The 17,551-nt window shown below is 44.6% G+C and overlaps 1 long non-coding RNA gene across 1 annotated transcript; it reads right to left on the bottom strand.

Annotated features, from left to right (window-relative positions):
• Positions 1-2,084: 2,084 nt before the first annotated feature.
• Positions 2,085-16,953, bottom strand: LOC142826515 (uncharacterized). The gene is made up of 5 exons (XR_012900699.1): positions 16,762-16,953; positions 13,353-13,547; positions 10,076-10,179; positions 3,002-3,126; positions 2,085-2,809 (listed from the first exon to the last, which is right to left on the bottom strand). It is a non-coding gene; the product is annotated as an uncharacterized LOC142826515 (long non-coding RNA).
• Between the last annotated feature and the right edge of the window lie 598 nt (positions 16,954-17,551).

Genomic DNA, 17,551 nt, shown 5'->3' with positions numbered 1-17,551 from the left:
CCCAGTGTAGACAGCATAGTACTGTTTTCCGCAAAAAAGCCCTGATCGTGAAAAAGGCGATCGGGGCTTTTTTGAGGAAAACCGCGTCTAGATTGGCCACGGACGCTTTTCTGCAAAAAGTGCTTTTGCGGAAAAGCATCCTGCCAATCTAGACGCGCTTTTCTGAAAATGCTTTTAAAGGAAAACTTTTCCATTAAAAGCATTTTCGGAAATTCATGCCAGTGTAGACGTAGCCTTAGAGCGGGACAAGATGGCACTGAGCAGTTCTCCTACATTTGTGTATTTCCTTTTATGAGCTGTGCCTGTGACATATTCAGAGAAGAGGAGAAATGCTCCAGACTGTGCCCAAAAATTTGCAATCATAGTCATCTGTATATCTCAATTTCCACAAATGCTATTTGTCTTGCCACATGGATGTTACAATGCCCATAGCTGGACTGGAAGAAGCTTGCTCAAACTTTATTTAGTCTAAACCGAGGTGATATGGACGACAAAGGGAAAATTCAGAGGAATATTTGAAATGTTTTTGAAAAAGGGAAGGATTGTATCAGTTATGATATGAAACTTCGGGGATCTGTTTGACTTTCCTCAAGCCAAGACAATTGGGGTGCAAACTGGGTGAAAAGCATGTCTGCCAATTCAGTTGATTAAAAAAATGTGACCCTTCCACCCAAAATAGGTTCTAAAGTTTAAATACAGGCACACATTCATCATCCCCCACCTATATTACTGTATCATTATATTATATTGTGATTAACTGTACCCAGATGCACTTTTTCACTCCTTCCTGACTGGGCTGGGGATCTGCCCAAGTGATGGGCAGAATATGCCACACCCTCTTTATGTTGTCCACCAGCTAGGACTAATTTCCAATATGCCAATTTTGATATAATTATTTCCAGCCCATGGCTCGTCTGTTTATCTGCTATGATCCTAACACAGTCTTTGAATTATATTTGTAGGCCTTTGCCTTGCTGTTTGTCAATAGCAAAGCATTGTGAGAGACAGCCCAGACTGGAGAGTTAAGGTTGTATCCCTGGGACCCATCACCCGATTTAGAGATGCACCAGATTTGGAAAGGAGCACACCCTGGCCTGAGCTCCCTCTGCTCTGAAATGTTCTGAGAATTCTCACAGTTCCCAACCACAGAATTTTCACAACAATGACCTACCATGGTCTTGAGCAGAGGGGATTTGGCCTTTTCTTGCCCTTATTGTGCTCCTTTAGTTCACCCCCATTATGCAGTAGAAGGAATCAAACTGTCCGCTCCATCACCATCCCGCTAATAGAGCATGATCCAAAACCAATGGGAGTCTTTTCATTGCCTCTAGAACTTCATGTGTAATGCACCATTTTATCTTTGAAATGGAATGATATAAGTAGAAGCCTTATTTAAGCCTTTCATCAGAGCCAAAGAGGGCACAATTAATAGAAATTTTAGTTGTCCCCAGTACTGCTGCTTCAATAGGACAATAAATGGTCTCCTTTGAGTCTGCTGTTAATACCTCTTGCAAAAGGAATAGCAAGTGGTTTCCCAGGAGGTAGATGTTATTATCACCTCATTATGCGATTCTAATGAGAGGTCTCCCTGGAGTCTTCCAGCCAGGCAGCTGTTAGAGTAGATGAGCCCAGGTTGCTCAATAGTATAATATTTTGATAATCTCATCTTTGGAGCTGAAGTGTTTTATCTTTGAGCATGTCCTGCTCTCTGCCAGCAGAAGGGCAAGGACTTCTGGAGTAACATTTAACCTGGATTTCCTGAATAGCAACATTCCATATCACCAGCAGATTGGAAACATTCATATTAGCATGCATCACAGGTAATATTATCTATAAGCAACTACTGTGATAAAAGCACTGATAAATATTGGGAAGAAAGTATGCAGATTATGACCACAGTGTTTGCAGTACTGGACACAGATCTCAGAGGGACAATGTGAGTAGAAATATCTGTATGGGTGACAAGCAAAGGAGAACAGGTTTATTTAACAAAACTAAAAGGAACAAAGAACTTTGCAAAGTCTGAATAAAAATTGTTTCTTCTCCTAATTAGTAATATTTTACTAGTTTGGTATTTGTGATCTCATAGACCAATTATCTGGACAGAGAGACTTCTAAGAAAAACATGGCATACAGGAACTAGAGAGGACATACCATGTATATGGGGAAGCATGGAAAAAAAACATGAAGAAGTCAGTGCTAAAAGTAGATTAATAGGCAGTGGAGGTTGTAATAAAGTAGTTTTCTGGGGGCACTACTGAAAGGGTCAAATCAGGGCAAACTGCTTAGAGACAGGGCTATTTACAGTCCAAGACTGGGGGGGTCCTCCACTATAAGGCACACAAAACCAGCCACAAAGAGCACTTCTGTTTACCCCACTGGCTAGCAAGAAGTCATACAAGCACACACTCCAGTTCTTCTGTGCCACACCAGTTCCACTTCTTACATAGATGAGAGGTTATGAAAACCAATCTCACCAAACCCAAACAAGTTATTCCAATTCCAAAGGGCCAGCCACATTCCCAGGTTAATTTATACCTCATATCTTACCCAAAAGAGTATGCTGCGCCAATCCTTTATAATCTAAAACTTCAAGGTTTATTAATAATAGAAAAGAAGGAAAGGAGGAGAGTAAAATTGTTAAAAGAGTCAAATTACATACATCAGTTGCAAAGTTCTTGCTGCAGGCTTGTACAAGATATGGAATAATTTTCTGTTTTATAAATCTCTGGAATACATCATCTGTGAGAATGGGTCATCAGTCCTTTTAGGCTTCAGTTCATAGCAGAGATCCTTCATAGTCGATTACCTAGAATGAAGACTGGATTGAAAACAAGAATGAAGCAAAAAATGGAAAAGCCCTCTTTATACCCATGCCCATGTGGAGGGAATTCCATTGCTTTCCTTGTGTGAAAGTATGTTCCAAGATGGAGTTTATCACATGAGCAATTCATCTGTGCATACATGACTCAGTCCTTTCTAGGCATCAACCTTTGCTTACATGGTCTGAATGTTCACAGCAAAGCTCATCAGATGTGGATTGGCACCACCTAAGATGCACTGTTAGTCAAGTACTCCTGTTCACTCACTCTTTCACTATAGGTTGACCAAGCCGGAAGCAAACATCTGAAATACAAATACAATTCTCATAACTGCAAATACAAAAATGATATATGCATATGAACAGTATAAACCGAATCAGAGAATCATAAGCTTTTGATAGACACCTCACTTGGCCCACTTTGTGCAAGATTTGGTTACATTCATCTCACAATCCAATAATGTCACAGAGGCTGGCATTGTTGGTGGAACAGAGAGAGGAAGATAAGACACTAAGTACGGTCAGAAAGATTGTGTAAATATCAGTATTTTCCAGATTGGCAATGAAATGTGTGCTGAGTAGGACACCTCTGCACACCTTCCTTCAGTCTCTCTGACCCCCTCCACAACAATTTGAAATAGCTTCTACCTAAGGCTTTGTCTACATCGGCAATTGAATGACAAAGCTATTGTCATTCACAGGTGCTTAAAACCCTTCCTTCCAAACAACAAAAGCTTTACCATGGCAAGTACTAGCAGGCTGTGTCTACAGTGGCACCCCTTTCCGGAAAAGGGATGCTAATGAGACCAGTCGGAATTGCAAATGCCGCGGGGGATTTAAATATCCCCCGCGGCATTTGCATGAACATGGCTGCCGCTTTTTTCCGGCTCGGGATTTTGCCGGAGAAAAGCGCCTGTCTAGACAGGATCTTGCGGAAAATAAGCTCTTTTCAAGTAGGAATAAGGGATCTTCCGGAAAAGGGCTTATTTTCCGTAAGGTCCAGTCTACACTGGCGCTATTCTCTGGCAAAACCCTGAGCCGGAAAAAAGCGGCAGCCATGTTCATGCAAATGCCGCGGGGGATATTTAATTCCCCCGCGGCATTTGCAATTCTGACTGGTCTCATTAGCATCCCTTTTCCAGAAAGGGGTGCCAATGTAGACACAGCCGTATAGTATAAACCATGCTTTGTTAGTAGGAGTAGTTTCTTACCTACAAAGGAAATGCTGCTCTAGGATGTGGAAGTTTTTGCCTGAAAAAGTGCTGAGAAACAACACTTTTACACTGCCTAACTCTTAGGGTACATCTACACAGTAGTGTTATTTCGGAATAACTAACTGTGACAGGCTGCTAGCGGCCTGCACGCCGGACAGCAGGGGGAGGCAGGAGGAGAGTGTGGCCGTGGGCAGGGAGCCCAAGCAGTGAGACGCTGCCGCTGAACTGCGGCAAGGCCAAAACCTACTTCTGCACCTACGTGGCAGGAAGAACGCTGGCCCTGGCCCCGGCATCCTGCCGGGGGGGTAGGGGCAGTGAGCGATGGCCAGGATGTAGCAAGGGAAACCCCCACGTCACGGGGAGGGCGGGACCCCCGGGTCTCATCATGGCCGGCGGGCCGTTTCAAAAGGCCCCGCCGGCGCAGGAGATGGGGGGAGCCTCCATGGCTGGCGCACAGCGAGCCCCGGTGGAGAGGTGGTGAGGGACAGCCTCCCTTTCTGGTGGACAGCGAGCCCTGGCCGAGGGGCAGCCTGAGATGGCCCTGACAGCCAGTGGAAGGGGAGCTCGGACAGAGGAACAGCTCAGGGGAGCGAGTCCCCGGAAGGGATGTTGGAGGACCCACCCGGGCGCCGGACACAGGAACCTTGGTAGACACACAGGAGCCGGGGTCCAGTCGCCAGGGGCCTGTGGGGGGAAGGAAGCAGCCCGGGCAGGGTCCTTGTGGTGCCTGTGGACAGACGTGTTGTAAAGTGAACCCTCGTCTGTCGTTCAGGGACGGTGTCGCAACCTGCACTCAGAGCCCCTGGCTGGGACCCGGTGGAGAGGGTGGGCCCGGGTCCTCCTTTCCCCTTCCCCCCTTTACTCCATAACCCAGCGGCCCAGGATACGTCAGTGTACGCCAGCATTGGCAGGCTTGACGGGCAAGGCCGACGGGACCCCCCCCTTTCTGAGGGAGGGGCTGGACTGGAGGCCAAGAGCCCCACCAACTATGTCTTAGGTCGGACGGCGGGTCCACTGCATCCCTCCTGCTCACTCGAGAGGGGGTGGTCGCACCCGAATTACCCGTCCCTAGGGCAGAGGACCCAGACTGCGATCTCGAAAGTCAGACGGGGGGGTCCGCTAAACCCCCCTGCTCGGTCAGCAGGAGGTGATCGCACCCCAAACCCATCCACACGAACGTTATTCCAAAATAAAATAGGGCACATCTACACAGCAAGCACTTACTTCGACATAATATCAAAATAATGGCAAGCTGAAGGACTTCTTATTCTGACTCATGGTAACTCATTTATGAGGAGAAAGGGAAGTCAAAGGAAGAGTGCTCTTCCTTCGACTTCCTGCTGTGTAGACAGTGCCAAAAGCTGAATTAAGCTATTTCGACTTCAGCTACACAATTGATGTAGCTGAAGTTGCATCACTTATTTTGTCTTTAGCTCTGCTGTGTAGACGTGCCCTTAGTGATACAGCTTTGTCACTAAAAGCTGTGTAGACATACCCTATAATGGGTTGTGATTTTATCTTTTAGGAATAGTTGGATTAATATCTAAAAATAAAAAATGCTGAGAGAATGCGACAGTTTGGTGGATATCTCTGGGTCAGCTTATGAATTCCATTCTAGTTTTGTGAGCCATCCTTTGAATGTAAACTTGAGTGTGGCTTAGAACATTCATTCTATAGCAGGAATTTAACACATAGTAGATGTTGCATCTGGGAAGCTGTGTCTGAGGAATCAAGGACCATCAATTTTGAATGGGTCTACCCCAGTGAAACAAGCCAAGAACTCAAGAAAGATAGACCTCAAATGCAGGACTCATGGGAAGAGTTCCCTGTAAGCTGAGCACTTGGGAGGATGAAATTCAAATGCTGCCCAGCTGATTCTGGTGGTGCACATCCACACATAGTGCACTGGTGGTACACATTGACACATGTTTTGGTGCACATAATGAAATTAATTCTGTACACAGAGAAAAAATTAGAGGGAACACTGCTCATGGGATGATAACACTCAAGGTACGTCTAAACAGGCACGTTTCACGAGGCATAAAGAATCTGCTGACGAAGGATTCTGGGATTGGCAGATCCCCATCTAGACTGCCGCGCTGTGCTGACAAACAGCTGATCGGCACAGCACGGCGGCCATTTTTATTTAAATTAAGCGTCGATTATTTAAATTGCCACTTCAGTTCCCTTTGTCGTCCTGCCTCATCTGCATGGCTCAGTTGACGGAGCCATGTAGTCTAGACACACCCTCAGAGTGGTTGTCTGTAAGTGCTCATTGCTTTCCATAGATCTGTAACTCTCGTATGGTTTTTAGCAGTAATGTGTGTATGTAAGAAATTTCTTTGTAAACCTTTTTCCTTTGTTTTCTTGCCACATTGCCCCTGAAAGGTATAATTAGGAACCAAGGCTGGGTGCAATTTGAAGGGAATATGACTAAGTAACTGGAGACTTAGGAGTGTTGAGACACTGGCTCTATTGTCTAGGTGACTAGACTGCAGAATCCTAGGAAAGGAGTCATACATGGAGTTTGCACCCGGGGTGTGCTTGAGAGACCAAGAGCTAGGAACAGTGACCAATCTTGATCCAGGCCTGGAAGGCTGAGATGTACATGAGCTCCAGCAATTGGATCCCATTCCAACACGTCAGTGTCGGTCCAGAGAGCAGGATTGGGCCATTCTATGGTGTTCAGTATCTCAAGCCTCACTTATGTCAATTATAGCTACAAACATGCAGCCTCCTAGTCCTACAATTTTCATCAGATTATACATTATTCTTTCTGTGTTTGAGGGTAGCCACCATTATTGTCAAACATCACATCCTATGAACAGCTAAATAGATTTCCACAGGAAACAGTGGAAGGTGAAACTTTTAAGACTAGTATAGTCAGATCTGTAAGATAAGCAAACTCTCCTTTGTATAGAACCATGGGCTCAATGTGGTGCCTTCTAGATTGGCTTCTGCAGCATAAAGAGGTACACAATATGGGGCATCAGTTAAGCTACTTTTAAGAGTAGCTCCACCCTTGTTAGTTTTCCAGGGAGATTTTCTTTATAAAGCAAGAGGAATGGATCAGTCACTCTTTCTTCAGCCTGTAATTCACCTTTACTATTGCTGTTTTTTCTGATATTCTTCAGATAACGTGTGTGTGGCAACCATGGCACTGTCTTGGTGTGATTCAGAACTGTGCAGGAACAGCTGGAAATAGGGCTGAAGTGTCTGAACAAAATTACTCTTAGGGCCACCACTCCCTCAAAAATTGGTGCAGTGGACGTGTGGGACATGAACTACAACTGTATCGTGTCTGGCTTTTTTGTGCCCTCTCCCTTATTTCTCCCTTTATGCATGAGGGCAGGACCAGATACAATCTAGCCTAGAGCTGAGTCCTTATTGTTCACATTGGTTATGTCTACACTATGGGGCAAAGTCAAATTAAGATAGGCAACTTCAGCTACATTAATTGTGTAGCTGAAGTCTAAGTAGCTTAACTTGGCTTTTGGCAGCAGGAAGTCGAAAGAAGAACACTCTTCCTTTTGACTTCCCTTACTCCTTGTGAAATGAAGGTTACAGAAGTTGGAATAAGAATCCAGCCATCTCAAAATTATTTCAAAATAGCGGCTTGCTGTGTAGACACTCACTTTGTTATTTTGAAACAATGTCAGCTATTCTGAAATAACGCTGCTGTGTAGACGTGCCCTGAGAAATTCACATGCAATGCTTCTAATTTCTCATCTCTCCCTGCCATGTTCTGTCTGATCGTGTTTCAATATGAATACCCGAATAGGATTGATTGTATGAAGTGTTGTCATAACCATGTGGGTCCAAAGATAACAGAATGACCAAGGGAGGGAGGGAAGTGTGGTGATATATTTTACTGGATCAACTTCTGTTGGTGAGAGAGAAGAGTTTTTGAGATTATAGAGCCCAGATCTGAACAAGAGCTGTGCGTAAGCTTCTCTCTCTCACCAACAGAAGTAGGTCCAAACAAGATCAGACTTGTATGCAGGAGGGGGGGGTGCGAAGGGTACAGACATCCCCCATGACCCTTCCAAGTTGCCCCAGCCTCCCTCCCCAGTGCTCAGGCTAGCCAGGGGAAAGCAGGGGAGGCATGCTGCCCGTGTCTTCCTCACCCTGCTTTGGTCAGCCAGGGCAGGCTGGGGCTAATCCCCCCATCCTCCCAGGAGTGAGGCTGGGGTCTGGGCTCGGCCACTGTGGCAGGAGTGGGGCAGCCACCAGCCCCTCCCATGGTTCAGGCCAGGTGCCTCAGCCATAGCCCAACTAAACAGGCTAAATCTATTCTAGCCCTCCTGGGAGGCCGGGAAAGCATTCTGCTGGTCTGCTTCATGATTTACCAGTTAACCACTTGCAACTGACTGGTCAACCACGATCTTGGGCACCCCAGATATAGAATATAATTGGGTTCTAATTGGACCCTACTGGGCGTCCCACTGGCATCAGGCAATTAGCGCTGCTTGGTAGCAAACTATTGTTCTTTTCATTGCAAAGATGGCTACCAGTTAGGACACCAATGTAAAGCAACAGTAGACGAACTGATGCAATGTATGGGTTGCTTTCCATCGCTGACAGTTTATTTTAAAACGTCTGTATACAGCATTTTCACTGCAACTGGGTTGATTCCTTATATTAATATTATTCTAGTTTAAATTACTATTTATTTTTGAAATTGGTTTTTAGTCACTTCTGGAATATAACTGGAAAATAAGAGACCATTTAAAACGTAAATGAAAATGATTCAAAAATAAATATCCTTTATAAAAAATAGTCTCGTATAGTCCAGTTGTGCCGATTATTATTCAAAACAGATTTAAATATAACTATGGGGAGAAAAGAGCAGCAGGAAAGATATATTTTAAAAAAAATTACATTTAAAAAATTGCAGTCCACATTTATTTAAAAAAAAAAAAAAGCACACACACACTCCCACAGAAATTCCTGAGTACGGGCCTGAAGATATCTCCTCCCTCCCCACTCCCACTGTATTGCTACTGTTCTGGATCCAACAACTGGTAATTCGAAATAAGGGGTTTACTTCGGAATCGCCCTTCTCTGCTGCATGTAGACGTGGGTAGTTCTTCCGGGATAGTCAATTTCCAAAATGGGAGACCGCCCGGGAACATGCTAATGAAGCGCGGGATATTTAAATACTGTGCTTCATTTGCAATTTTGGTCGCCCTCATTAGCCTCCCTAGTTCTAACTAGGGGGCTAGTGTAGACATACCCTGAGTGGTTTCTTCTGTATTTGATTTTTTTCCAGCAATACTGATTACAACCAAGCATGGGCAATGGTTATCATAGGCGAGAGGAGGCTGTGCCTCCCCAAACAACCAAGCACGGCCCTGCCAACTTTCCATCCCAGTTTCTCCCTTCTGCTTCAAGAAGGAGTACTGCATGCATCTCCAGTCCCCTGTGGAATGGTCCTGGCTTAGGGTCGGACTGTGCCACCCTCCCTTTTGGTGCTACACTGCTGGGAGCACTGGGGCCATTCTGTCCCCCCCCCCCAGCATTCCAGGGATAGGGCCAGGATGTCCACTCTCTCAGCGGGCATGGGGGCACTAGCCTAGGGCAGGACCAGCAATTATGGTGGAGGAGGCTCTGGGCTCCAGCAGGGGGGTGCAGAAGGGGCAGAAATTTGGATGGAAGCAGTAGGGTTGGGAATTATCCTCCCACAGCCAGCTGTGCACACACTACCCATGCCCCCAATTGTAAGTTTTTCGCTACAGATTTTTGAAACAATTATTTAGAGTCATGAATTTGCAAATTTGTTCACATTAAAAGAGAGGAGATGGTTTGAAGGTGACAGGGTTCACAAAGCTTTGCTCGAATATTTAAGGTCACAGTTCTGACTGAATGAACAAATTTAAACTAAAACCTTGTGAAGTCCTTTGAGAATGTACGTTTTTCATAGCCTGCTGTTTTCAAAACTAGCTTTTCTATATTGCAGATTGATGTGTGGACCAGTCACCCTGCACAAGTCTCTCATAATATTGGAGATATTCCCAAATGACTTGTCAGCCATTGTTACCTTTGTGGACAAGCCGACAACCCCTTTCAATCTCCTGAGTGTACCAAAAAAAGTCTTCATCTCAGCACTGTCCTGCCTTGGAACAATGCTACTTTTCTGCTTTTCTGAAAAGTAAAGCAGATATCCTTTAATACATATGTTTTCTAGAATTAAATATATAGCTTTAAATATTAATTTGATTCTCTTCTTCCTGCTTCCCCCACCTCTTTGGGTAAGCTGTGCCTGATTTTATATTCAGTTCATAATGTTTTCAGCATTCCTTTTAATTTTGGTGTGAGAAAATGAGGAAGAGAGACAGCCTATTCAGACTTACCCACATGCTGAGATGGCAGTGCAGAAATAGCTCTGGCTTGCAGATTTTATGCAAACTAATGGAGTGCATTTGCATTCTAGTACCAGTGATTCAGACAACTTCATACCCAGCTGTCATCTTCTTTACTACAGTATTTTGAACAACAATCAAAGTGAAGATTACTCAGTTCAAACACGAACCACTCTAATGCATTTTATATCTGATTGTTCTGAATCTCTGCATGTAAAAACAGCCTTTGACAGATAATTTGGCTTACTTCTTTAAGCATCTACTTTATGTTTATATGGCACTTTTAAAACAATTTATAGCTCTAGACAGTGAAATTTATACTACTAATTAACATATATATGAGCTGCCTCAATCCAGTTTCAAGGAGAAGCTTTGAAAACAGTTTAAAAACAAAAATATTACCTCATCCTAGCTTTAAACTATAAATACAACTTTAAATAAAGAATCTGAAACGAGGAACACAGGACCTGGTATGATAACTACCCTTGAAACAACTTTAGGAAGATATAAGCTCTTCACCCTTTTTTGTAAATCAGTGGGAGCTCTGCTTAAAAACAGTGTGGCATCAAGTATTTGTATTGTATTTAATATATTCTAGCTTTTCTAAATTGTTTTGTTCTCAGTTGACAGTGTTGTATACGTCTGTCTCTTTCTGTGACTGAGCTGCTGGAATAAACTGAATAGAATATTGTCTTACAGGACTACTAAATAAGATCAAGTCTACTATCATTTTAATATCAGATGCATCGTCTATGGGAGGTGAGCTGGACTTTGCATGAGCTGACATAGTGTGGGCAACAGTGGAAACTCAAAGTATGTGGCTACATTTACACTGCAGGCTTCTTCTGCAAAAACTTCTTGCACAAGAGAACATTCACACAACAAAAGCGAATTGGAAAAGTGATGTGCTTTTGCACAAGAGAGCATCCAGACTGCATGGATGCTCTCTTGCAAGAAAGCTCTGATTGCCATTAACAGAATGGCCACGAGGGCACCTGTGCATCTTTCTATAGGCTGTTTTTGCGCAACCCCGCCCCGCCCCCCGTTTCCCATCCACAAGAGTTCTTGTGCAAAAAGGAGTTATTCATTATAGAAAGAGGAATATCTACCCCACAAAAACCCCTCTGTTCTGTCAATTCACTGTAAATTTTCTCACACAAAAACGTGCTTGAGGTGTGGACGCTCTGTGAGTTTTTGTGCAAAAACTCTGCAGAGTTTTTGTGGACATAGCCTGACAGCAGAGCTGGCTCAAGCTACGAGCTGACCGGGCTACCGCCTGGGATGCCCCATTGTAGGTGGCACCGTGCAGGGCTGCCGGACCGGGTGGGGTGGGGCCACGCATGTGCCGCACTCCCAGGGGCGGTGCCGCGTTCCCGGGGCCCGGGATGCACGAATGGCTCGGGCCGGCCCTGCCTCACAGTGAATTGTAGGATTGAGAAGAGCGATATTAGCGTTTGGGGGTTTCTGAGGAGAGGATAGCAGCAGTTGCAAAAATGAGTAACCAAGGACAATGCAAATCCGTTATCCAAAGGGACCTCGAGGCATTTAGGAGCCTTTGAAAATGTTACCCCCAGAACAGGGCAGGAAAACCTGCAGAAGTTCAGTGATGAGCTGAACATCTCACCTGCTTCTCAGAGTTTCCAGAGACTAGTCAGAGCTCTGTAGTAAGCCTCATAGCTACTGGAGTGACATTCCAATGGCTTTAGGGTGAAAGACATGGAAATAATTCTTTGGAAACTATTTTGAATATAAATTTAAGTTATGTCAGCTTTTTCCACTAATCCCATTTTTTTTTTTTTAGCAATTTAAAGTTCAGTCTTAGGGATCAGGTAGTCTTTTCTAGAGTCTGTAAATCTCATCCCCATTTTTTGATTTTAACATATTATTGAGTCCCTCTAAACTGTAAAGGTATGTGTAATCCACATGCCTTCTGAGTGTGGTGTAGCGTCGAATCTAGTGGAACTGAGACCACTTACAGAGAGAGAATAATAAGTCTACTTTATAGCCTTTGCTAATAGCCAGCTGGCTTTTAGTTCATGCAGCAGAGGATCATGTACTAAGCTCCAAAAATCACAGAGCTGGTTCCACCTGTAGATGACAGAGGTCCAGCAGCATTACTAATAGTCAGTGGTTCATTCCTTAAGACTTTTTTCATGTGTTATGCATTGTTTTAGTGTAATGGTTTCTTTAATGACACTGTTTGTAGTCAAGTAAATTTCTCAGATTAGATTCCTGTAGTCCTTGTAAATGTTCTCTCCAGATTTTTCTATTCTGTGCAGTGAGATTTGCTTTCTGATTTGGTTTACATTTTTCTCAGGTATGCTGGAGGAAGGAATGTAAGAGGGTAACCATTTAAATGGCTAATTGATAAGTATGAGCTTAGCAGTTTCCGTTACAGTTACGTGCAAGCTCCCAGACCTGCTCCCGAGAATCTGGTTGCTGCCCTGTGCTGCTGGCTCTATATCCCTTGCATACACCTTGCCACCCTTACATCACACCTTGCCACCATGGTATGGCCCAAACAAGCTATGGCTTGCCCCTGAGACTGTGGTGGGTGAATTGCAGGACTGCTGATACCTTCCTAAGAGAAGGGTGTATTCCAGATAGACTGTGGTTTGTTCCTGTGTCAAAGGGGCTAGGCTTGGAGGCCACAGTTGGCCCACAGTGGCAGTAGAGACTAAGGACTGCTGACACAAAGCCCCTGGGAGGGGGATGAGAGATTATTGGGGTGGGCACTGCCAGAGGGCAGGGTCTTGAAGAGGATGCCATGGTCAGGGAATGACACGGGTCTAGAACAGGATTGTGAAGTGAGGACAGGGGAGACACCAGCCAGAAAGAGGCACCCTGTGGACTAAAGGACTAATTCCTCAGAGCTACCAGCAGGAGGCACTGTGGGGCTGAGTGCACACCCCTTGACAGGGGATCTCAAGTTTTTAAATTTAAGAGTGCTCTCACCTTAATTTATGGCAATCTGTATAAAATCACATTTCTTTCCCTCCTCCTGGTAATGCTGGCGATGCTTTTTTGCTGGATTTATGGTTAGGATTTGATTTGCTACTCTCCTGAGGACTCAGTGGAGGATTGGCAGTAATGCTAATGGCATTTTCCATTTGGCTAGTAACTATGGATGGGAGCCATGGTCACAGCAACCTGAAACAAATCATCACTATTATTTTTAATGATAATACTTGTATATACTACAATGGATGTTTATGGTATCATGCAGAGAATATGGAGATACAGCCCATATCTCAGGAAATCTAATTCAAAGTTCTTGTTTAATTCTTAAGACAGAATTCCAGAACTAATTTCCCTTTGGCTTCTAATGATACCTCTTTTGGAGCACCTTTTTAGGAGAAAAAGAAAGAAGTTTGCTCTCCAAATCTCCATGGATCATGATCAAGTACAGCATTGCTGTTCACAGGAAAGCAAATTATCTACTGGATCTATTCCCAGACCATCCAGTATGCCAATAACTTTCCCACAATTACCTTTTAGTTCAAATGACAAAAGGGCAGAGGCATAGAAGCCTTTTTGACAAGCTTTCAGGATTTGTTTTCCCAGACTGTTTCCAATAATTACTGGAATTTATATTTTAAAATATAAGCATAAAAGACTGTAAAATGACTGAAGAATTTTCAGAGAATGATGTCATCTCTCATCAGCTGAAAGGCTGTTTCACTTACTAGCTAGGTCATTGTTTGCTCATCAGTTCAGAATGTCATTCAGCATTTTAATCTCAAAATGCATTTTCGTCTCTACGTTATTACCTTTGTCATTAGTTTTCTTTTTTTAGAAGCATTAAAGGACAAAATTCTTCCCTCAGCTCTAGGTGTCCAATTTTAATAGGATGTGGATGTGTGTACATGGAAGAATTTGGCCTCAGTGTACACCTTTCACTTTTCCCAAGGTGCTTCAAGTGATATATTTCAGACATTTCCCAGTAGGTTCTTTTTCATGAAGAGAAGAAACATGTCAAAGTTGCAAATGGGGAGTAGAAAACACCCCTATCAAAAACTGTCCACGGTGAACTGTGAGTTGCACCACATAGGAATTTAAAATTGTGACTGCCTATTAAATTCCTTACTAAATTACACCACTAATCCTACCTGTATCTCTCCATTAGCACACATAGTGCTGGCCCTTATGGGAATGTGTAAGGGTAAATGGAAGAAACCACTCTCCCAACTGCACCTCTATAGAGGAAGCCAGGTGCTGTGGCCTAGTGGTAACAGACCTGGTATGGGACCCAAAAGACTTGGGTTCCATAGCTGGCTCTGCCATGGACCTGTTGGGAGCTCAAGTTACTTCATTCTGTTCCTCACTTCCCTATCTGTAAAATGAGGATAGTAAAATTGGTCCCTGCAGTACAAGACTGAGCACAGTTGCTAGTGATGGAAACTACCCAGAAAGGCTAGGGAAAGAAGTTAGGGCTTCAGCCCCACTTCATTCCAGTGCGACTCTGAGGAAAAACAGATGCTGCAGTTCACTAAACTGAACTCCCTTGCAATTGCCTCATAATGCCTCTTGGTGCGCGTGCTAAAGAAGCGTGAGTCCTTAGTGTGAAGCTTGCAGACCAGGTGTGACCTCATGCCTAAGCCTCAAGAAACACTGACAAACACATAGCCAGAAATCAGTCTGGCTTGTGTGTGTTGCTCGTGTGTGTTAGCATTGTTAAAACAAATGTTAAGTTGATAAGAATGTGTTTACATTTGATGAAATGACTATAAGATGATGTACATATTGATCTCACTTGTAACATCTGTAACCCATGGTATGAAGTTACATTGATTGTTTGCATGATAAAGTTCTCCTAATTGTATAACACTCCAAAGAGGAAATGAGTGCATTAATTAATGTAAAGTACTGGACCTACATATCAGAAAGCCCTTTGAAGACAAAGGAGCTATTGTGGAACATCAAAGGACAAAACCTTAGTTGACTGCATCTCCTGCCCCCTATCCACTCCCACTCGAAGAGGAGAACAGCGCTGATGCTTGTTTAATCAGTCTGAACTCAGTAGGAAGGAAATTAAAACAGGCCTGACCAGAAGGAACTGTGCTGCTTGGAATTCGGAAATTAAAACATTTCTAAGCATAAGCAAGGGATCTGCAAGCTGCTTAGTTTAGGTTGGCCCTACAAGGCATATAGAGATTGCATATTGCAGAACTTTTATTACCTTTTGAAATCTAAGACTGTAACTCATTTGTGCATAGGCATTTACCCACTTTAACCATGTAAATATGGGTATGTCTACACTACCACCCTAGTTCGAACTAGGGTGGTAATGTAGGCAACCGGAGTTGCAAATGAAGCCCGGGATTTGAATTTCCAGGGCTTCATTTGCATCTTGCAGGCGGCGCCATTTTTAAATGTCCGCTAGTGCGGACTCCGTGCCGCATGGCTACATGCGGCACGGACTAGGTAGTTTGGACTAGGCTTCCTATTCCGAACTACCGTTACTCCTCGTTTCACTAGCAGACATTTAAAAATGGCGCTGCCTGGCAAGATGCAAATGAAGCCCGGGAAATTCAAATCCCGGGCTTCATTTGCAACTCCATTTGCCTACATTACCACCCTAGTTCAAACTAGGGTGATAGTGTAGACATAACCTATCTCATTTGCAGTGAACAACAGCCACACTTTTTGATTCGAGAAAACCCATGAACAGTGATGAATGCCAACGATTTCTTGAATGCTGGCTACTGGCAAATTTTCTGTTAACTGGCTATCTGTATAAAAAAGACAACAAATGGTCTGGTAGCACTTTCTGGACTAACAAAACATGCAGACGATATCATGAGCTTTCGTGGGCACAGACTACTTCTTCAGATGACCAGAGTTTTGAGTTTAGGATGTGCAGACCCAAAAGAAATAGGAGAGAAGGGGGTGGCGAGGAAGGAAAAAAAGGAGGGGGTGAAAGACAGGGACCTAGAGGGAATCAGTAGGTATCTGAAGATTGGGTAGTTAAAACTAAGCAGATAAGAATCAAAGTCAATTGATAGTATCCTTCCTGACATAGGAGTCTACACAAAGAGTTGTTTGCACCTTCAACAAGTGTTAAGTTGATAGTTCCCCAACCACCCTTCATTACCACTGAGTCCTTTGGCATGTGAATTGAATTTGCAGATGAACTCTGATTCCAATGTTTCTCTATGTATCGCGTTAGTAGGTACATATTTTGTTAGTCTATAAAGTGCTACCAGACCATTTGTTGTTTTTTCTGTACAGACTAACTCGGCTACCCTCTGGAATATCTGTATAAAAGGCATTTCTTGCATAGAAACTCTCATCACAGTTCAGTCAAAAGAATCTTATCTTAGGAAGCAAGTCTGTGAAGTCACTGTTAAGAATATGCTGTTACCTCAGTGTGACGGGTTGCGCCGCCCCCACACCCCACCTGGCGGCCCGCCCCGCACTCAGCCCGCGATCGCGCTGTCTCTCCTGGGCGCCGCCCAGGGAGCACGGCGGCACTGCAGAGCCTGCTCCTCTGCTGCGGCCCGGATAACGGGCAGCGCGGCGGGGGCGGGGCAACGCCCGGACGACGACGTACGGCAGGGGCGGAGCCCCGGCGACGTGGCGTCTGACGTCACCGGGCACGGACGCACGGCGGGGGAGGAGCCTGGTGACGTGGCGCCCTACGTCACCAGGACGGGACGCCGGCGGGGGATTTAAAAGGGGGGAACAGGGGAAGACAGGGGAGGAACGGAGGAGCAAGGAGGGGAAGGAGGGAGACGGAGAGCGAGCAGAGGAGGAAGGAGCGGAGAAGGAGGAAAGAGCGGAGGAGGAGGAAAGAGCAGAGGAGGAGGGGAGAACAGAGGAGGAAGGAGGCACAAGACACTGAAGGAGAGGCATGCAGCACGAGAAGGAGGGAAGTCGGGGAGCACAAGTGGTGAGGGGGACTACAAAAAGGGGGTAAGCAGAGGCGACGGGGAGCAGGACGGGCTCCCCCGTTACACTCAGGAATAAGAAAGGGAAAGCATAAAGACAGCGAGGAGGAACAAACAAATATGTAGTAGTGGAAGAGGGAAAGATGCAGCTGCCACTTACAAAATACCTACTTCAGAGCTGCAGTACTTTGGTTCTGCCATATTGAAAGAGCCAACCTCAGAAAAGCATGCGAGAGAGACCAGATAATAGGGCAACTCTGTGCA

Source organism: Pelodiscus sinensis, chromosome 1 (assembly GCF_049634645.1).
Source record: "Pelodiscus sinensis isolate JC-2024 chromosome 1, ASM4963464v1, whole genome shotgun sequence".
Taxonomy (NCBI): domain Eukaryota; kingdom Metazoa; phylum Chordata; order Testudines; family Trionychidae; genus Pelodiscus; species Pelodiscus sinensis.
This window is presented reverse-complemented; position numbering and strand designations above follow the sequence as displayed.